Here is a 22,698-nt window from a genome sequence, read left to right as displayed (position 1 = left end):
AGAACAGTGAGATTCTTTTGCATATGCTTTGTGCGGTTATTATTTTGCTCCAGGCAGCTTTTCATATACCTGCTGTATAGGATTATAGCAATATGAAATCCAGCAGTGCCCTGATGATTTGACAGTTGATGCTACCACTGTATTATCTCCTGTCAAACACTAACTCATTCATGGGGAGGCTGTGGAATATTGATCAGAGCACAGAATCATTAACACAAAGTAGTTTTCCACATCCTGCCACATGGCTGCTCATGCAGTTGATGTTCAACTTTGGCAGTGCAGCATTCTGGATCTCAAAGTCTATTTCAATAAAATATTACCAAATAAGGGCCAGATCCTCAGCTTCTGCAAATGCCTAGCATTTGCTGATTCCTGTTCAGCTGTGTTGATTTTTCATTCTCTGAGGATCCTTATTTCTGAAGCTTATAAATTTACATAAATACTAAGTCTTGCTACTGAGCTTTCTAGAGATCAGTTGGAAGCCTGAGGTCCCCTGGCTCCATCTGTATAATAAACTGCAGATGCTGGATRCCTCTCCACCTGATGAGCTGTCAATGTGCAGGATAGATGAGCTGTCAGGAAACTAAAGAGGTTTCAGGTCAAACTGTTTCTTGATCTTTTTTCCTTGATGAAAAAAAGGTAAAAATGTTTCCATAGAATATCTTGAATTTTCCAGATCAGCAATTTTTCAAACCAGGATAAATTTTGAGGGAAGTTAGAAGCTCCTTGAATTTAGCTGAATTTTGGAGCACTGCTACCATACTTCATCTGAGTGACAAGGGTTTTGGGGCTCAGTGGCTAGACATTGCTTGGTTGCATTGTTAGGGCAGCATGGTTCACCCTTGAGTTGTGTGGCAATAAGGAAACAGGGAAAGTTCAGTAGGTAGGGTAAAAGCCTTGAAGATGGAAAAGTTAGTGCTAGCAAGTACTCATTTCAGGATCCCTGAAACACTTGGCACTGCAGGATTTTAATGTATATGGTTATGGAGTGGGTTGTACATGGAATGAATTGGTAGGTTTAAGTACAGAATGTTAATATAGTAGACAGTGGATATGTTCTTTGGAGTTTCCAATAAGGGACTGATAGTGCAAAATGTAGAACAGATTTGTTACTGTGCTAGAGATACTCATTTCAAACATTTTGCTCTACTGCTATCTTGCTTGGTCACAGTGAGAAAGGATTCAGGTRAAGAACCTTGAGTAGGTAGAGGTGGATCCTGCCTGTGTAGAACTCAGTGCAAGCTCTGCTGTTTATTTCATTAAGACTCAGATTAGACCTTTAGGAATAGAGAGTTTAATTACTGCTAAAATGGACCGTATCCAGCCTACAGATTTTTTCCTCAGCTTTGAAAAATCTCTCTGATATAAGCAAAGATCTTTTAAAACAGAACAAAGCATTAACAAAAAGCTTTGAAAGTTCCATCTTTAATTCTCTTCTTTAAGCATAAAGGTGGCCCTAACAGATATGTTTAATAACTAGCAGCCAGAATATGGTAAGTCTCACAGCCATGCTTTTGGGCTAGTTGACAGCAGAAGAGAGTTCCCGTGTGAATGCTGAGTGCTCCAGCTAGCTCTGTCAAGCCAGTCCATTTCTTCAAAGACTAGACAGTGCTGAACTTAGTAACGTGAAAAATGCAACTTTTTTAAATTCTATTTTAAGTCCACAGCTGGATTTTCAGTCAATTAGGGTGTTTCTTTTCTTGTGCTTTCTGGTTAAAATATTACCTTAAGTCAGCCAACTCATGTTTTAGTCCACTCTTAAAATAGGGAAAGTCAAGGTTTTTATGAAAGTTCAAGAGCTAACTTTTCTCTCTGATTTTTATACATAATTTCTGCAAATGAATAGTGATCAGGAGCTGAGGTTTMTTTCCCAGGTATCTACTGAATTGTGCTAGGATGTAATAATCAACCAAAGAGTCATTTTTAATATCAATGAGCTCCTCCAAATAACTGCAAATTTCAGTTCAGATTGTACATCCATCTGAAATGACACTAATTTAGAAAAAAATACGTTAACATTAACATAGCTCAAAAAACTTGGGGGTCAAAATTAGCTTATTACTGTAACCAAATTAACTTATTACTGTAACTAAAACTGTATTTTGGTTTTCTATTACGGGGCACACAGTATTGGTCTGGTTTTCCCAGGGTTTCAGCTGAACTTCTTGCCAGCAGGCAATTTGAGTTAGACTGCATCTCAGATCAGTGCATTTCCTTATAAAGCACTGAATAAWTTTTTTTATCTTCTGCTACAAAATAATGTGTTGTAACAACATTCATTCTGTGACAGTACATGTCCTTGAAATCCTGGCCAACAGTATATAGACTATACTTATTTCTTTCCCACAGAGTAAAAATTAAGTGTGAAAGAAGAAAGATGCATAAATAACTCTGGGTCCGTATTCTAGTGAGACTGTCAATGTCTCTTAGGAAGTTCACACTCTGAGCATGCCTCAGCTGAACAGCTGTAGGACTATGCTTAAGGATGAATCCTTGACACTTTTGACATAAATGCCRCTTACTATGCCACCACTATCTTCCTTATTTATGGTTGGCTGCCTTTTTTTTTTTTTTTGGTGATACTGCTGTGGTGTCATCTCCAGGTCTCAGACTTCTTGCTTTGCCTGGCATCAGGATTTTCTTTCAATGACCAGAGATTGTCTGCACTAAGACTTTTGTTCTGCAAAGAGTATACTGTATTTTGAAAATTTGCTTGCACATTCTTCTAGGACAGTTTGTTTGACTGTTAACTGAGTGACAGATGGAATGATTTCATGGCTTTGGACTTGGCATATATGGGATCTAGTCTACAAGGATTCGWCACAGGTTTTATTGTGGGGTTACAGAAAAGGAAATATATACTGCAGCACTTTGAAATGGTAGTTTGTGGTATTAAGACTGACACTTGCTTGTACTTTGCTTTGTTTTAGCTTTTTCTATAAGTGACCAGAAACCATGGGGTCATGATTTTTAAGGCTCAGAAACAAAAAATGTAATAGATGTATATTTTTATATCAGCTATAGCCCCCTGTTAGTTTCATTTACCAGAGTTAAAAAAAAAAAAAAAAAAAAAAAAAAGAGAGAGAGAGGGGAGACAGAGAGAGAGAGAAACCAACCTGTTCTGTATTAATTTAGGCACCGGAATATTTGTCTACTAGCAATGTTCCTTGTCCCAGGCATATACACCATCTTCTAAAACAGAAATGTCTTGAAGGTAAATCCAGTTCAGAGATTTGTGTGTGTGTATAGGGAGTATTTAAATGATCTTTAAAAACAAGGTTAATAGCTACCTATATTTTGTCATTTCCTCAACTGTGCAGTGGGAGGATTATGAAGTACGATGAGATTATTKTCCCAGATAATTGCTGGAGAGAAAAAAGATGAGTATAGAGCCTATGTCCCATAATATTGCTGAAAACAGGAAAAGCTGTCTATTTTAAACTCTCCTTATCTAAGGGTTGCTGAATTGAGTAAAGAGGAACAGACTTTTGCTCAGTAAGTGTAAGATTTTATTCCTAGAAATAAACAAGACCCCTGTGAGGCCATGTCTTCAGTGGGCARAAGTTCATTCCTTATAGCTGGACCATCTTCTTAAAAATACGTATTTAAGATAAAAAAACATCTTACTACATTTTGAACAGCTTTTAAAAATGAAAAAAGAAGAGATTTCCAGTAAGGTAAGTCCTATGATGTTACATTTCAAAAGCAACATAGTTGTAATTAAACATAGTTAAAAGTAAAGAATGTTTCACTTCATGGCAAACTAAATGTTTTTCTAGTTCTGAAACTTTTTCTGAGTAAATCATGAAGGCACTTGGCTGTTGCAGTGCCAAGTGTAACAACAGACAAGATCTGGGAATGCGCAGCCTGGACTTCCCATAGCAGGCGTGGGGCAAGTTAAACACCTGAGAAGGAGATTCAGATAAGCCAGRACACTGAGTAGAAAACAGTTAAAGGGACCTAAATTCCTTTGTTACTGGAAGGAGATGGTCATCGGTGCTTGAGATTCCCCTTTTTGGAGATAACCTGTCTAAACTGAATACACAAGACAACAACAAGCCCATTCCCTTATATAGTTATTTTGCAACTGCTCTTCCATTTGGCTTTCCCATCTAGGTAAAGTCATAATCTGACCAAGGAAAGCGACCTTAAAATGAGCCTCAGTTCAGCTTTTGCYCTGCACATGAGGCTTCCTCCCTTCTCCTTTGTATGTGAACACATTCCCCTGTTGAAGCTTGAATTACTGGAATATGAGAAAGGTGCCTTGGAGCATACAAARCCAAACCTATGGAACCTGTGACTGTATATACTCGTTTGTCTGTCTTATTCAGTCCCACTGGCCCTTCCTGCATTCRAGGTCTCCTGGGCTTTCCTGTTCCACAGGTGCCCCACACAGCTTTCAAAAGGAGAAGCTTGTCTCTTCTGTCAAATCTAGGAACTAACGACCTTGAGGGACATAGCTGTCTTTAAAGGTCTTTGATGGAAAGTCTGGAGCTGAGGACTGAGGCAACTGCTAGAGAGAAGGGATAATGTAGCGTTACGGTGGTTAGTTGGGAGTTAGGCTTCAGTTCCTTACCCCTCCACAGGTTGCCTAGTGTTTCTAGCTCTCTGTTTCCCCTCTACCCAACAGTAGCACTTTCTTACCTTATCCATAGAAATGCTTTTTTGAAAGGTTTGATTTGCTCAGAAACTTGAGTGATTGGTGTTTTGTAAGTTCTTGGGTTACAGCACTCACACTGATGGGCATTCACTRCACTTTTTGTTTGAGAAGGTACAGTGTCCTTCAGTCTCTCTGGCATACTTTTTACYGTCTTGAAGTCTGTCTGCCTTTGGCCTTGAAGTTCACCATGGACTTCCAGAGTACCCTTCCAGCTGCCCTGATGCTGCAAGTATGGACTTTCCTGGGATTTGGCCTTGTGCACATCCCCAGTGATAGTTCAGGGACAGAGACAGCAGAAGCTTAGGAAAAAAAAATTTTTGCAGATCTTAGACCCTGTCTTTACATTGTAGAACAAAAGAAACAGGGACATTCTGCATAGCTAGATGCCGTTCACTTAGGCAGAGCTTCATTCTTCCTTGTTACTAATTACCTTTTTTTGACTTTTGTCAACTATATTCTCTTAATTAAAAAGATCTATGTTTGAAGCCTTCTCTTCCCTTTGTCAGGTGACRATCTGAGCAGCCCTATCAGAGTGTCAGTACTTTCCACATATGCTTCCAGGTGATCTGTTCCTTAGTTATAGCCCCATTTTACTTTGGCTACTTCTTTAACCTACCCGTTGTATAGCACAGACAGACCTAATCAGATAAGACCTAGCCAAAGAGACTGTTGTTTTAAGTGGTACAGGGAAACCACTTTGCYGTGTTCTTCCCTCAAATGCACACCTCATCAATTCCTATGTCCTGGGGAGAATCTCTGGAAAGCAGTTGTTGAGTTGAATAGCAAGCAGTAGGAATAGCCAAGTACATGGCACTTCCTTCTACGTTTCACACTTTAAAAGACTGAGGAGATTTGCAACAAGGTGGTAACTGCTAGAAAAAGAATGGCAGGTGGGGCCTGTATATCCTGAATACTACTCTGTAGTGCCAGTTAGGGTCTCAGCTGTCTGTGGCCACATGAGCAATACCCAGACTGACTGACACTACAACAGCTCAGAAGCATCACCTATTCAGTTTGGTTATAGTCTCTTTACAAGTCAACACTCTGTTCTTTGTGGAATAAAGCAGAGCTATATCCAGCCCTAATCTGAATGCAAACRTTGAGCAAGAGGAAACAACTGTGTAGCTGCATGTTACATGATCACAAATATGTGAGACTCCTGTCTCACTCAGGAGCAAGATACTCTTGAGTGTCTCACAGGAGGAGAATCTCTCCTTCCGTCAGTAAATCACAGCATGAATGGGTGAGCCTCTTTTTKGGGGGAAGGAGTGCAACACACTTACTACAAGACTGTGGAATAGTAAAAGAARGTTATACCTTCTTAGCATAGCCACTCTAATAGGATAAGGTAGGGAGCTTTTTACCGCTCTTTTTCTGTAGTTTTGGTGCTCTTTCTGTCTCTTTCATATATTGACAAGATAGATCGCTAAAGTGGAAAAGTTAGTAACAGTGCTCAAAATGCCAACGTATTAACGTGTTGCTGTGGGGAAACCAAGGCATGGGAAGATAGCTAATTTAATAGTGAAATACAGTGAAATTCTTCAGGAAAAAATGTAGAGCTCTGTGTATCAGCCCTCCACCACCAGCCCTCCCAGTCCCTGCCCACCTTCTGGGGCTTTCTCCCCTGGCCATGCCCAGGCTCCAATTTCAAACCAGGCCRGGGCTGTCAGTCCCTGCCCCRGCGACAYTGTAGCAGTGCCAGGCTCCAGCCCTGCCACAGCGCTGCTCGGCCATGGGCCCTCCCAACCCTGACCCTTGTCACTACAGGCTAGTCTGGCGATCAAGACTCTGGGCTGCCCCGGCTGCCAACCTGGTGTCTGTCCTGCTCTTCTCTGGTACTGTGGGACAGGGCCCTGGCTGATCCATCCCTGGAGATTTATCACGCTTAGCTCCTGGTCCCTTAGGGAGTAGCCAGCMCTCGCTGTGCCCTGGCACTGCACTTCCTTTCCCTTATTCTAGGGGCTTGGCTGGACTCCTCATTCTCAGACTGCAAAGTGCAGCTTCAGCACCTCAACACATTCAAGCTGTTGGGCGCATCCTTTCTGAGTGAGAAGCACTGCTTCTCTGTTCCCGTGCAGAGCGAAGGTGCTGTGGCATCCTCATAGTCTGTGTATGCAGTTCATCACAGCTGCCTGAACTCCTCCTCTGTGGGTCAGCTTCCAGGAAAATAGTGCATCAGGAATTCCAGATGGCATGTGGGCACAATTCAAAGGAAGGTGTATTTGTTATGCCTTCAGTGTATTCATCACAAAACTTCTCAGAGAATGTTTCTGCTGTTCCAGCTTTGTTAATTTTTCCTGATTATTAAACCATCAGTGTTTATAATACTTGGGTTGCTGAACAGTGAACAAGCTTTTGGCATAGTCTTGTGTCGTTCTTTGCTTTACACTGGTGAGTATTTAATTGTTTGGGAGTTAGTCCAACATACACTGCCCTTCCCATTATTGATCACTAGAGCAGCCAACGTGTTTTGCAACTGCCTGTTTTAAAGACCGACAACTGCATTTGAAGTGTATAGTCTGTATTTTGTCAGCTGCAGCAGGGAAACATCGTTGGAACTGGATCACATAATGCACAGACCTGATAGATGGACTCAATTAAATCAACAATAATATAGCAGTTGGCACACTCAGTGTAGCTACTCTGATCCCTCTCTAAAATTTTTCCAAATCCTTTTTATTCTCCAAGTCTCTGATCAAAACTTTAGGCCCTTTATAACCCTAATTCAAACATCACTTCAGAGGTTAACACATTTGAACTCCCAAAGCAATGCTTTTAACTTCTATCCTGTGGTCAATAAGAGGCTAACTCTATCTGTAAACAGTGTCAGATGGTGTCTCACACATTGCACTTAAGAAACCTTACTCCTGATAGTTCCTTGACCTTGGTGGCCTTGCAGACTGGGCAGCTTAAATGACACTGAACAGGGTACCAACAGAGAGATCACATGCTTGATACTGTAAAGCTGACAGCACAGTGACAGCACTTAGGGTGTGAGGAAGGAGGCAGGAAAGCATCTGAGGAAAGTGAGCAGTGAAGTCTGACCCAAAGCACTAGCTTAAGATAATTATAGGATATTTGTATGACCATATCCCTATGGATACATATCTGGTTGGCCAGATATTAACTACATGCATATTTTCTGGGCAGTCCTTGAGGACATTTGTTACTGCCAGTTAYTGCCAGTTACTCTTTGCCTTTTGTGCCTGATAGTGTTGTAAATTACAGTAAGGTTAGGAATGGCTTGGGCCAGAAACTGTAATACTGTAGAGCAACACCCTCACTGGCAAACAAAAGTCTGGATCTTCAGCTGGTATAAATATAGGAAGGTTGTGTGACATCTGTGGGTGTTCAGTCAGTTTGTACTAGCTGAGGATCTGATCCAAAGAGGCACAAAGGGGAATTCAGCATTCAGTTCCTATTGCAAATCCTTTAAAAGAGCAATGATTACAAGCATGACAGAACTGAAATTGCATGAGAGGATTCATGTTCCCCAATTTTTGATTCTTCGTTTGAATGCACCTGGTTATTATCTGTTGTGAATATCGTGCGCTGTAGACCTGATGTACCCCTACTGTAGCTGCAGCTCCTCTGTTTCATACCCTTTTATCAAAAGCTGTGCTAGAACACAGACAGTTTTGCTGCTATTGAAGTACGTCTTTGGAGGGGTTCTCTGAAACCCAGCTGTGTCCATCAGGATCATTTCTCTTTATGCACCTGATGAATCTAGGTATGCTGATACAAGTCTGTAGTATACATGCAGCCTACAGTCTATTTCTAGGCTCTTGAGCACCAAAAGTATTTATTACATATGCCCCTATTCCACAATAGCGTAAGTTTTCCCATTATGTATTGTGGGAGAAACTTAAACATGCAGTACCAAAAGTTTACATATGCTGAGCTGATGGGAAGGATGAGAATGGGGGGGGGGGGAATATGACATGCTGACATATTTCAAAAGCTACCATCTCTTAGTGTTCACAGCTGCAAATCGTTTGATCACTGAGTTGTTATAGTTCAAATTGCAGAGAATGATCTTGTGAAAATGATTAATCTTTTTTCTCTTCTTCTCTTGTTTGGACCATCTGAAGCCTGTGATCTCTTCAGAGTTAGTTCACTGAAATAAATTTAAGTATCATCTGAGGGACTATATGACAGAGAAAGTGTTTTGTTTCTAAGCTGAAAATATTTCAAAATTGCATAGAATATCTGTCTATGCGTGGATGAAGGCAATGAATGTGGCAATATCAGACACTCAGAGTTCATAAAAGATTGAACTGAGATTGGTTAAAGACTATCAAATCTTGAATCAAGGGCTTATAATGGTAGCTATTGGGTAAGCCTAAGTAACAAGCAGGAGATGTGTGCAGTGATTGTCACCTTTTTTTTTTACTAAAAAATTTGAAGATGCCTGCTCAAGATGAAAAAGGTTTTAGATATTTGTCCCTCTCATTTACTAAGTATTTGTTATGGGCTTTGTTACAGTGGTTACCATAACTTCAGTTATTCCTTCTTTGAATATAGTTRCCCAGAAATTCTTTCTATACTTAATGCTGTCAGAGGCAGGTAAACTGTTTATACAGCTGATTCCTGTTTAGTGGGTATAATGTTACTGTTATTTATTTTGTAGGAAAACACTGAAGTTTTTGTTTAGCTCTGAGTTTATTTTCTTAGGGAGCAGCTGAAAAGTTTAAATAATAGTAAATCTCTGTTTTGGTTTTTCTAGATATTTTACCTTTGGAAAAACTCATTTCCAAATAACTTTAAAAATATTTCTGTGGGGAAGTTTTCAAAGACAGCATTTGGCTTTGCCGCTGCRTGTGTCCCCAAAGTTTTGACAAAATCTTTTTGAAATATCTTCAATTTATTCCCCAAATGGAGAAGCAGCAATATTTTCATCACCTGATTAATTTTTTCCGTGCTATTCATGACCAAATGACAACTTCATTGATCAATTTTTTTGTCTATAAACATAGCTTAAACATCACTTTTAAATGGAAAAGATAGACCAAACAATCTGATAAGGATTCCTGATTGTGTACACTGCTTGTCTCCTTGTAATTGCATAGCTCTGGACTCACTGGTTGCGGTACCTTTATTATTACTAACAGAAAAAGACTCTCCATTTTGTGTTTCTGTAATTTATCAGCTGCATTGAACTTGGCTTGCAATTTTGAAACTATTTGGTGTTAGCCTGTACCTAGGTCATCTTTGTCTCCAGCTCCAGCCTTACTACTTTCTGCTGAAAGGACACATAGTGCATGAAGACGCATTTGTGTTCCTTGTTGCTTGGGTGTGTTCTGTAGTTCACCAGTAAAAGGTGTGTCGCAGTGGAGTTTAGCAATCCTGAGGGGAGGGCTGTTCGCAAGCTATTTTCCAAGGAAATAAAAAAAACCCTGCCTCTACACACTGACAATCAAAAGAGACAAAGCATGGGAGAAAAGTGTTACTGTCGCCCATTTATTTATCGGGTGGAACAGTACGGAGAGTAAATAATTTATCTGTTCATTGATACACAGGAGTCTTATGTCAGTATTTGAAATTAAACCCTGATGGGGCTAATCACTTAATTATGGGACCATCTTTTCTCTCGAGTGTATTTTCCCCCAATTCCTCCATTTTGAAATAGCTTGACTCAGAACTAAAACTAACATGGCAGGAATTAGACAGATACGGACATTTGAGAAGGATTTGGATCTTTCCCTGGTGTTTTAGTGCCTCTTTGGATGGGCTTTTGGATTTTGAGCTCAGCTCTAATGAACAATGTGAACCTCCTAAAGAAGAGGGCTCTCTTTTGCCTTACCCTTGCAAAGGTTAGAGCCTGACCTAGGGTAGCTGACTTTAGTGCCTCTCTGCTAGTGTGTGCTCAGAGGGGATGGGTGAAATCAAGTAACAGCAGCTGTGTACAAATGCTAGAGATAGCYTGACTTCCCCAGGAGGGAAGGAAAGTTGCAACAAGCCAGGAAAAGTGTCAAATGTTCTTCTCACCAGGGAACTCACAATAAACACCATGACAGTCCTTGTCMCATGTAACCTTGCTGCTTGAGAAAATGGAAAGTACCAGCCATAAGCTGGCCTGGAATTCCCCACTTGATGCCTTAAGCATTTCCTTGATGAGTGGAAGAGAGATTTGACTGTCTCTATCTTTGAAAGGTGATAGAAATACTCCAGAAAAGCGTGCCCCAGTTACATGCATTAATGTCTCCAGGAAAAGCCAATTCTCAGCTGAGGATCCTGTGCAGACAACATCTCCCATCAAAGCACAGAACATAAAACAGGATAACAGGGTCTGACATGAACAAGTGATAACTCAGGGGAGATAGATACCTGCAGTGTTTCCTGAACTTCCCAGTGTCTGTCACTAAGAAGCAAGGGCTGTTCAGTGCATGAATCCGCTGTCGCTGAATCCCTGACCTCAACAGATTTTGCCTTCGTTACATAAGAGTGCTGCCTCTAAAATAAGAAAGGGGAAGTTATTGTGATCATTTCTGACAGCTACATGCAGGAGTTAAAAAGGAACATTTGACCTCTAGTTTTTTTTGAGCAGTGAGGACTCAGTTTTACACACTGGGCCTTTTGAGAGAGTATCCAAATTTTGCATGTAGTTGTGAAAACTGTGGTTTATACACCTATGCAAAAATACAGATAATATATTTGTATATACCATATGGACATCTAAAGTGACTAGTACTTCCTATTTTTTATTTCTTTCCTCTAGTCTGTGAGAGAGTTGCACTGGAGATTGATTAGCCTAAAAGAAGAATTGTGGGACCTGGCCCTTCCTTGGTATTATTCAATATAGACGTGAACATGCATCACTTCAACACCTGATCCCTACTGCTATGAGAAGAAGGGCTTTATGTCCACCAAGGTGTGTAACTCTTCAAAATTCTGGCAAAAGTAAGGAGGTTGGTTTTGGGGCGAGGAAAATTGTTSAAAAATGTGAATGACAGAAGCAGACACAAGTGTGTGCAACTTCAGAGATAAAACTCTTCCCTTTTTTCAGATAGAGTCTTTTGTTCAGTGTTAGAAGAAAGCAGCTTTTTCTGATGTGTTTGGCCATCATCCTTTCCAGAAGGGGCTTGCTTTGAGTTCAAGGCCTAGCAAGGCTTGCTGGGGCAGATTTGCAGTTTCTGGTGTTTGCCTCTGCTCTTTCACATGAAGGATCTCTGGAGAAGAGAGATGGTTGTAAGAGGGATCCCAGCAGCCTGTTCTACCTGTTATACCCCACTGAATATAGCTGCAGTTGTGGGCAGTACTGCATTCTCCCTTTGAGATACAGAAACTGGGTCCATATTAAGAGATTCAGTAGATAGTGAAATACAAATGTATTGACATGCGTGACTTGACACAGCTGAATTGCCTTCTGTGAAGCTGTGTGGGTTTATAGCAGCTGAAAAACTGGCCCAATAGGACATGAAGAGCTTCCTACTGCAGATGAAGCAATTCACCACCCACTTCTATTATTAGCGGTTGAAGGGTTTTTGAATCAGGAAGAGTGGCAAAATTGACTTCCTTTTTGTTGGGCTCTGAAGTAAAAAATCAGCTGTTGTCATGAGCAATGTTGAAAAATACCTCCTTCTGATTTTGAGAAAATTCATAGCTATTGACTTGTGTTAATTATTTACCAATGTATTAAGCAGCCTTTAATGATGATGGAAATATGTGGAAAGTTAATGTAAGTTAGGTTGAGAGATTAATTTAGAGAAATAACAACATATTTCTGAAAATTGTTTGATAGCATTTTGGTGTCCTGTATTACAATATGATATAAGCTGGGACTGATAGCCTGAGAATCTAAATTAAATTTGTGACTCTGTCGCTGACACCCTATGTGACCTCAGGGAGCTTACATAAGGTCTGTGTGTCCTGTTTCCCTTTTGTTAAAGGGGATAAAAACTTTCCATTTCTCATGKTTACTTGTTTAGATTCAGGGGCACTCATTCTTTCTGTAGCACACCTAAAAGAATGAGGYCCCATTCCCAAAAGGAGTCTAAGGGAGTTAAGTACCCAGTTTCATTGAATTTGGTTACCTAATGTGGCTTCTTTGAAAATTCAAGCCTTTTTGTGAGGGGCCCAGGGCTTTACCATAGCAGTAATTTTAAATCTGGAATGTTGAATCAGAGCAAAATTAGAACAAGGCAACTCCGGGCTTGTACACACAATGCTGTTTTTTAATTACTACTTCAATCATTCGTTATTTTAAAAACTAAATGCAGCAATGTTTACAGAATGAATAACCACATATTTCCTTGTCACCAGCAAAGTGCTAAAATGAGAATAAAGGAAATCATGTAGAGCTCTTCTTTAGAGGGAGAGAGGGAGTCACAGAATTACGTCCAASAATTTACCCTTTACTGATCAGTTTAAAGCACAAATGTTTCCTCTAAATGTTCTCACAGTTGTAGGGAGTCAGTGCTGTCTTGCTCTGAAGTGCAAGGGTGTAGTTCTTCTTCTTCTGCACTGCCACRAAGTGTTGGAAGTTCTTTCTCATGATTTCCCTGGTCCATGTGCCCACAGGCACACCTCCTTGCTGTGTGTGGGAGTCACAGCTCCACACTGCTTGAAATTGCATTACCAGTGATCCAGCAAAGTATGTGTGTTCCCTTGTGGTCCAGGTGTTTAAAAAACACATCTTATTTCCCTTCAGAGCTGCAAAATAGCTGAATAGGGTGACCTAYGACAGTATATCATGAGATTCCCTTGGATTCACAATCAGCCGTCTGCCCTGGATACAGATGGCAAGGGATGAGGGCAAATCCCTGAGGGTAAAGACCCATATGCCAATGTGTGTTTGCCAGTTATATAGAGGGTCACCCGCTGCAGCAGCTCTTTAAAAACTTATCATTAAGCCTGTCTCCTTTGTGAACTTTCTCATTACCATTTCATTGTGCTGCGCAGTCCTGGCCTGGTGCAATGAATATTGACTTCATGCTTGCTTTTCTAATTGAATTACAGAGGAGCAGGCTGAGCCACTGAAGTTTCCTGCCTGCAGTCCTGCTTCCCTGGCAGCCAACTGAATAGAGGCTGAAAGAAAAGCTGTTTGCTTGGGCATTATGGATAACAGAGACCTGTCACAAAGCTGCTACAATGATTTATTAAAAGACAGAAGAAAACGAGAGAGAAAGAGTCTTGCTCACTTCCAGCACCAGCTGCTCACTTTTTTCTTTTCCTTTCTTCTTTTTCTTTCTTTCTTTCCTTTTTCTTTCTTTCCTTTTCTTTTTATTTATTTATTTTTATTTATTTGTTTTTCTCTCTCTTTTCTCTCTTCTTCTTCTTCTTCTTTCTTCTTTCTTCTTCTTTCTTCTTTCTTTTCTCATTTTTACTTTTTTATTTCTCTTTTTTCTTTTCATTCTCCTTCTCTTCCTTTCTCTTCCTTTGTCTTTCTTTCTCTTTTTTGCCCATTTTTTATTCTTCCTCTTTTTCCCCTTTCCCTTTCCCTTTTCCTTTTCCTTTCCCTTTCCCTTTCCCCTTCCCTTCCCTTCCCTTCCTTTCCCTTCCCTTCCTTTCCCTTCCCCCTTCCCCCTTCCCCATTCTTCCCCTTTCCCTTCCCCTTCGACTTCCCTTTCCCTTTCCCCTTTCTCGTTCCTTTTCCCCTTCCCCATTCCCTTCTTCTTCTCCTTCCACTTCCTCTTCCTCTTCCCAATTCCCTTCCCCTTCCCCAGTGTCTATACAATGTTAACAAGCCATATCTAGGAGAGAATACTGGAAAAAAAACCCTGGACTCCTTAGTTTATGTTTTCTCCCATTGAGTCTAATGATCAGACTCTTATTGGTGTAAACAGGAGAGGAGGAAAGCCAGTTCTGAGTGGTTGTACAAACACCATGTTCCATTCAATTTTCCCTGGCGGAGCGCAACAGAAGGGCGCTAAGGGTTGCTCACAGAGTTGGTTGTACCAAAAGGTCCCAGAGCTCAGCTCACGCTGCTTGGTCAACATGTGGATTGCAGCCTGGTGCTAGGCCACCTCCCACAATGTTTTGAATTGTGCTTTCCCTTTCTCTTTAGTTTACACTTGCTCTTTTTTGTTCGTTAACTTAAAAAAAGTTTGATTCTGTTTAAATAATAAAATCAAGAAGAATAATTCTGTTGAGTTACTTAAGTAAAATGTTTAGTTTAAGCCCGTTGGATGCAGGGGGTGCAGTTGCATCTTCTGATTTTTCATGAARATCTGTGCTAGTTTAAATTCCTTCTGATTTGTTAAAAGTACTATTTTTTTAAGTTCTGGAGAGAGGAGAAAAGAGCTTCCTACCCAGCTCTGGTTAGGGCTAGGCTAGGTCGAAAAGTTTCCCTCCAAATGTTTCCTAATAAAAAGTTAAGCTTTCCCATGAAAAGCTGGGGAGAAAGGCTCTTTTTTTCAGTGTCCACTTTCTTACATGCATTTTCACTCCCCAAACAGAAAAATTTTTAACCTGGAGAAAGCTGTGTGTCCTCAGCCCTGGATTCCCAGCCGGACTCTGYCTTCCGTGTGTGTAATGCAGCGGGCCAGGTGTCCGCAGGGATCTTGCTTGCTCACCCGGCCTGCCAGGCTGTGCAGGACAGCTGTGCTGCTCCCCTCATCTCCCAAGYGAAGCTGGATGCAGAAGTCATCTCCTCTGGTTCTGCGAATCTTGAGGCACAGAGGGGAAGATTTGGCCTTCTACCAGCTTCAGTCTAAATCACTTGTTATTTAATATGGTGTACATGTCAGAGTGTTCATTATATTGTGCGGGTCTCAGTTTGCTCTGAGAAATACATATCAGAAATACCTTCATGGAAGTCAGTGTGCTATGCAGCTAGAAAATTGTTGTCATCCCCATTCTGAGAATATGTATAAGCAGGAGTTATAGTAAGGAAAATTTAATAACAGTTTATTTSAGTGTATAGATTTCCATATCATAAACAAATTGTGTAGGATATTTTGAGGAAAAACAAAGGGACTCTTAGTGGTATTACAGTCTTATCAACAATAAATCTGTTTTGCTTTAAGTTTGCTACACTGTTGATTAAAAACAGGATAGTATTGACCTCTTTTCAAATTACTTTTTCAGAACTGATTTTTCATGGAGCTACATTTTCTTCTTTCCTTCCCATTCCCCAGTTAGTACTGAAATGTAAAATTTATTTGGTCATGTCGTTATTTTTATCTTTCTTTTTCTGATTCTCTGTCTCTCCTATTGTTCTCTATTATTTACTTTTTTTCTGTTCTTATGGTCTTTCACTTTACTTTTCACAATTTTTTAATTTTCTTTTGTGCAATTCTAATTAGTCTCAGCATGGAACATTGCAGTAAATTACTACAGAAGAATCTTGCTATTCAGTGGCTGGTATTTTACTTGATGCTGACTTAACCCTTCTCAGTGATTAATCTTTGTTAGGAATAAGTTTATTGGTGACTGTTCTTCAGCAGCCACTAAGCTGTTTGCAAATAGAAGTTTTTTCAGTGACCTCATTGAAGGTAGGGCAACAGGTGGATTTATTCTCAGGTTTACATGGCTTGAAAGGACAAACATGAAACTTTAGCCAGCTCTTTTCATTTTCAGAAACACTTCCATGGGGCTTGTGTGTGTTTGTTTGGTAGGTGCATGCCAGGTTGAAATGGAATGGCTGTTGATGGAAGTTGAAGGGCTTTGTAACTTAATAAAAAGTAATGACTTTCTGCCAGTTGAATGATTAATATCTGTTAAGAAACAGTAGGTGGTTGAATTAATTTTCTGATCTGTCTTGTCCAGTTCCTCATTTTTCCAGCTATCTGCTGTGTGACCATCTGCAAATCACTTCCTCTTTCTCGATCTCCAACTACTTGTTTCACTGCCTTCTCTAGTTAGTCTTTATATCTCCAGGGGCACTGTCCATTAAGTACCTGTCAATCAACTGCCACTATTGTGGGGTCTTCATCTCAGCGGGTGTTATTAAGATACAAGTAATTAATGACGTTGTAATATTATTTTTCTGTTTTATGCAGTACTGCTCCCACATGGGCTTGACTGTCTTGATGGTTACAGAGCCTGGAAAAACTCATTTTGACTTTACCAGGACCAGGATTTCATCCACATCTTTTGGATTTCCTATGAAGAAAGGCTGTTGAATAGGTAGGTATCTGGTGGAAAAAGGTAGCTATTAGCACATAGGATTTAAAGGCCACAGCATGAGAACCGTACACAATTAATGTGCTGAAAAATAGTATTACAGTTTCTCTCAGTAGAGAAAGAGTTTGTATAAACAATAACAATCTTTCACCATGTTTGTCTTAGCTATGTCATAGACTAAAGAATTGAATATACTTTTGTCATTGCTAACTTGTTGGCCTGAATAACAATTGAGCCTTTGAAGCAACATAAATGATTCTGACCTTTTGGTTAGATTTGGGGTCACTGTAGAAAGGAAGTTTTATAAGCCACCTACACACTATTTCCGCCTGAAATTGGAGAGGGAGTCTTACTGGACTGCAGGCATTTCAGACCCTTGAACCAGCTTAACTTTCCAATTCATTGCGTGAAGCTCAAGACAGGAACTGCTTTGTGTGACATTCTCACGTCAAGACTGGTACCCATAAATCAGGATGAGTGTCTTTCTGAATGACTTGCAACAGCTCAGCTGCAAGATCTGGGCTTGCAGCAGTGACCACTAAGTGAAATGCTTTGGCCTATGTTATTCAGAAGGTCAGGTCTGAGGATCATGATGCTTCCTTAAAAGTCTATGAATTTATACATTGTATATTATTCTATGTAATAAAAGTGTGTGAGAAACAGATTTTTTTTAATTGCTTCTTCTTTCTTTTAAGCCACGGAGATGATTGTAACTTCACAAAGTTGTGTATGTTTTCTGAAGGAGACAAAAGGAAAAAAATCCATCAACTTGGAAAAACACAGTGCTTTGAGCAGTTCTTCTTTGTGTTGATAGGCATCCTATGTTACAGTGAGCCCCAGATAGGGGATCAAATCACCCACCACAGACAACTATGATGCATAATGTTCTGTCTTTGCAAAAAACTTTTCCAGCATCCTGCAGCATGTGGTGCATTTGGTTTTTATTTTTACAAGCTATTATTGCCAGTCAGCAAAAATAATTCTTGAGAGCGAGGGATACTTTGTTAAGTCAAGATTTCTATTGCCTGAGTAGGAGCCTGTTTTACTCATTCTGGCAGCAATTGAGAGTGACGCCCTAGAGAAACCACTCCCCTGAGCGCTGTGGGAGCTGGACTGGCAGGTGCTGGTCTTAGCTCTGTTATTGGCCCGCTGGCTGGTCTTAGACAAGCAGCCGTATTTGTTTGTTGCCTTTTTTTCCTTGCTACCTTTTATCTTATTTCTCCCTACTGTCCTGGCCTAATGGCAGATTGCTCTCTGTATATTTAGATTGTACGTAACAGAAGAGTCTTCCTCTGTGTGACAGGGCTAGAGTAGCTCYAAAGACAGTCCTCAAAATGTACTTCCCAAACCTATAGCCTCTAAAGCATGCACGACCCGGTTTGCCTGTGTGTGCTGTGCAGGTGAGCACGTGGCCCACCCCCGCAGGTGACAGCCCTCTGCAAAGCAGTCAGGCTGGAGGAGGGAGGTGTGAGACGGGGCACCCTGGGCTTTCTGCTGCGCCAAAGACTATGTGCTACTGTAAAATGAAGAGCAGCCCTTTCTGGGTTTTGTTATCTCTGGTGGCAGCCAAGACGATGCTGCAATTCCAAAGTTGTTTGCTGCTTTTCCTGAAATACAGTAGCAGGTAGTTCCCTGTCTTGCCTTCAGAAGACAAGAAGCCCAAGTCTGTCAGCCCTCTGGCATGCAGAACTCCTTGGTTTATTAGTCTGACATCATCCTGTGGGAAACATCTTAAGAGGCCCTGAATCATCAGAGCAACGTCTCAGTTTTTAAAAATTAAAATTATATACACTGCCCTCTGAATACAAGTATATGAATGTTTATCAATCTATTTAATTTAATATGGCTTTCTTAATTTAACAAGCTTTGCTGAGCAGGGTAGTGATAAATGCATATAGTTTCACACTCCTGACAAGCATGTTTAAAAAGAAGGAAGAGAGGGAAGAAAAAAAATGCAACAGAGCTCCCTAAATGGTAATTCAGCTTAATTTTTTAACAAGACTGTTTTGGTTTAAGGGTGATTCTGTGACCTACAGCAATGATCAAAGTGATGCTGTAGTGGTTAGTCTCATGCAGCGAGAGTACTGCTGAATGTGCTGTGGCAGACTCTTCAGTGTTTAAACAGTGTAGCTACCAGGTGCTTCATTTTCCCTGTATCAGTGAGGCTGGATCGACTGGATGCTGGGATTGTTTAGCACACTAGCCCATAGCTTAATCAGGACTGTGGCAGGTACAAAGAAGGGGATGGCAGAACTGAAAGATAATGTCTTTAGGGGTTCAAAAGATTGCCTGCGTTTACCTTTTAGGGTCATCAATTAAATATTTTATGTCTTGGGTGGTTCCATGTTGTTCAGTTGTTTTTTGGTTTAATATAATTGCAATAATCTTCAATAGGTACAACGTTTTGTAATCAAAAGAGCTACTCCATTTCACACTAAAAGGAAGAGCTGGCTCTACATGCTTAGAGCAATGAGCTGGAGGACAATCTGTGGCATCGCTATCTTGGTGTGTATTGTAAACAACCCCCACAGTCGTACTTATGTAATATATTCTGTAAGCTTTGCAGTCATTTCTTGGGGAGTTTTTCAAGACACAAAGTTTGAAGAATTTTAGAGAGGCTGGTACATTTCTCTGTATACCCAAAAACTATTTCAATACTGGCATAGAATTGCTCAGTGCTTAGACCATTTATTAAAGTCTAGACGCAACATAAAAGCATGTAAATTGGTTCCAGTCCTCTCTAGTAAAAACTTCAGCTGGGGCTGGGAATTGATTGCTGAATCTCTTAGTGTAATTAAAATTGACTGTTAAAGTTTCTCCCACTTAATTGGTAACACTTTCTTTGGAAGTCAGTGAGTTAAGATTCTTGCTGGATCATTTAAAGGAGTTCCTGTGTATATGATCAGAACTCAAATGTAGTTTTATGGAGAGGTTTACAGTTATGTTCCACCCCGGTGGTCTTTCATCCTGTATCTTTCCTATTTAAGATTTATGCTGTCATTCACCACAGCCTAATTATGTTTTGATAAAAATGAAACGATTGCTGACGCATTTTAGATGAAGGCTGGTAATATTCTGAAGCTTTCAGTAAGCTGAGCTGAAATTCTCTGCTGCTCAAAGCCCTGTCTCCCTGCAAATCTTAATTTTTAATTACAGTATTAGCTACTCACTTTTCTATGGATTCTCATAGGCACCTAAAACTACCGCTCTCTGAGTGTCCTGTCAGTGGAGTGTTGTTCAATGTGGCTAGCATCTGTTCCATGCAAACTTACTCTTTCATTCTTTCTYTAGGAGGAGAAGTATGGTCAGTGGAGTTTTCTGGTTCAGACTTTTAAAATTATATTGGTTTAAAATTGTACAGTTAGCTTCATTTTATGTTAAAGCCCATTCAAAAAAAGGACATTGTATCCTTTGAGTACCAGGCAGCAAAGGCTGTGGTGCTTTTTAGCTCTTTAAGGATATCCTTCCACCGTCTTGGGACAGACCCAGTTTTGAAGGTCAGGATGGCACTTCCGGACCTGCTTAGCTTTCTTTAAACATCAGCTTATGTCTTGTCCTGACTAGCCATGAACTTAATCACAGCATTAACTGTTCTTCTGAATCAAGTGCTAGAGATACATTTAATTCTCGCCACAGCGGCAGTATTTTTAGTGCATCACAGCCAGTGCTTATCATTTGTAATATGGAAATGTGTCAGGAGATCAAATTACATCTCCTGTACATTGCAAAAGTTTTGCTTCCAACTAAGCTTAAGATGGGGAGCTTGTCCTAAAAGGCAGGAAGACACCCAGAACATTACTTGACTAGAGGGTGATCCACTTCTTAACTGGAAATTGTTTTGAAACTCACTATTAGGTTTTTGACAATATGCAGTGATGCACACAGAATCCATGACAGTGTGAGAGAAAGCATTTGTTGAGCCATGACAACTAACCCTCACAACCATGAAAACTCAGACCAGTTAAACTTTTTTACACCATAGTACCCCTGCTAATGTCTGCACATGTGTATACRTATCTTGAATACCTCTTGTGCCACCGAGGTGGGCTCAGTAGCGTGTGGGTGAAGAGGAGATCAAGTTCAGTGCTCCATGCAGTTATTTGAAAGGGAGCACAATGTTGCCTGGAATGGTGCCAGGGCCTCCTGAGGTCAAGCTCTGGAAGTTGAAGAGGTGTTCAAGAAAAACATGTGGGTCTGATTCCGAGCCACTGAAATAACTGGGGATATTTCATTATTATCAGTGGACTTTGGACAGGCTATATAGGTCAGTTAGGCTAGGTGAGTCAGCGTTCTTCATTTCTAGGCGAATTCTATATAAACATATTTTGGAGTGATGTAAGCTGCAAGTTTACTGTTAAATATGTGCTTAAATACTACAGTGAGTCATTCTGCCACCTTGAACCAAGGGCCGCCTGTAACTGAATTCCAGAGCTGGGCAAATTAAATCTGGACTTCAGAAAAGTTTCGTCACGCTAAGGCTAAGCTGACTAAATAGTCCTTACTAAATCAGCTTGCAGTGTTTGTAAGAGTTATGTGCGTAAGAGTTATGTGCATTATACCATGCTGTATTCTTTTCAAAATCACAGAGCCAAATTTTACTCTCAATTTCAAGCCAGCAAACTGCAAACAAAAATGACTTTAAAAATGTATATATATATTTTTTTAATGTGGTTTGCGGTGTATGTTTCATTTTTACAGACACAGTTGTCTTTTACCATTTCCATCAGTTTCAGAAAGAATATGTTTTCTTTTAGTAAGTTACAATATCATTCTTCTACCTCTCAGTTAAATTAATGGAAAGAAAGGGAATCCAGGTACTACTGTTGGCAGATTCTAGGCCTGTGATTTTAATACTCTTGTAAAATGTCTCCAGACGCATTTCTGAACGAGATTTGTTTTCTCTCTTGCTTATGCCATTTTAGGTCTTTCCCAGTGACAACCTCATGGTTGTCTCTGTCTCGCTTTCTATGTGTACATATACATGCATATATATATATATATATATATATGTATGTACACTCAAAAACATGCTTGTGCATCTATATATTTACAGCACTAAACTGTTAAATTGTACGCAGAGTAAACAATTATTTCAGCTCTGCGGAGAACGGAAGACAAAGGCTGTGTAGCAATATATGGGACCTGCCATCTTTGACAATGTTCCCTTGGTTACTCAATGCATCAGTGAAATCGTTCTGGCTTTAAAATCTCTCCCTGGTATATGAAAAGATGAGTTCGCCTTGGTTTGGCCATTTTCTCTACTCTTGACAGAGGATCAGTGGGAGAAAGAGAAAGTGATGATGAGCATGCCCAAAGAGATTGCTTTAAGTATATTTGATTTGCTTTTCATGTATGCAACATGATCCAGTTCCTTTTAAGCAGTAAGGTCATTTAAGTGTGCCATGCTAGAGGTTTGCCATTTTCCCCTCATTCACTTTCGTAAATCTTATTGTCAGCCATGTTCCCTTTGACTAGGAGAGCAGCTGCTTGGGGTCTGCCTGTGTGGTTATAATCCCATTAAAAAGCCCTCCATTATGTTGCTAATATATTTATAAAGAAACTAGTCACCTGGGATTAGGGGTTGATTCTTCTCCCTGGGCATACTGTACTGAAATAGAATCATTCCTGATCCTGTGGCTTGTTAGATACAACCAGTTGCATTTGTCATGATGCCAAATTGGCTGAAATAGATTAGCAATTAATGCAGAACATGCTTCCCTGTGTTTGTAAAGTACTTGTGATCATCACTGGCAATCATATTCTCATCAGCTCTTTCCTGATAATGCTGAGATGTGGGTTCTGTGAGCCAGATATGCTCAGGCTTTGGGAGCTTATGGTCTTTCACGGGAAATATGAAAGGCATTAAATGAACATCCTGACAGAGCCGGTGAGGAATCTGACAAAAGGGAGTTATTAGAAACCATTTCAAAATCTATTAACTTATAACTTTTTTTCTGGCCATTTCCAAGCAT

At 40.2% G+C, this 22,698-nt stretch overlaps 1 long non-coding RNA gene across 2 annotated transcripts in view; it reads left to right on the top strand.

Moving 5' to 3' along the window:
* The window catches only part of LOC146601173 (uncharacterized), a 292,354-nt gene that overhangs the window by 5,501 nt on the left and 264,155 nt on the right, over positions 1-22,698 (top strand). Inside the window, exons 3-4 of one of the 2 annotated variants that reach the window (XR_014896706.1) lie at positions 11,379-11,531; positions 16,603-16,729. This is a non-coding gene — a long non-coding RNA (uncharacterized LOC146601173). Of the gene's footprint in view, positions 1-11,378; positions 11,532-16,602; positions 17,389-22,698 lie in introns of those variants that run through there. The other variant, XR_014896705.1, reaches the window with a different exon arrangement.

The sequence above is a fragment of the Rhea americana genome, unplaced genomic scaffold (genome assembly GCF_003343005.1).
Source record: "Rhea americana isolate MKP2758 unplaced genomic scaffold, rheAme1 scaffold_109, whole genome shotgun sequence".
Taxonomy (NCBI): Eukaryota; Metazoa; Chordata; class Aves; order Rheiformes; family Rheidae; genus Rhea; species Rhea americana.
Note: the sequence above shows the minus strand (reverse complement) of the source record. Positions and strands in the feature narration are given on the sequence as shown.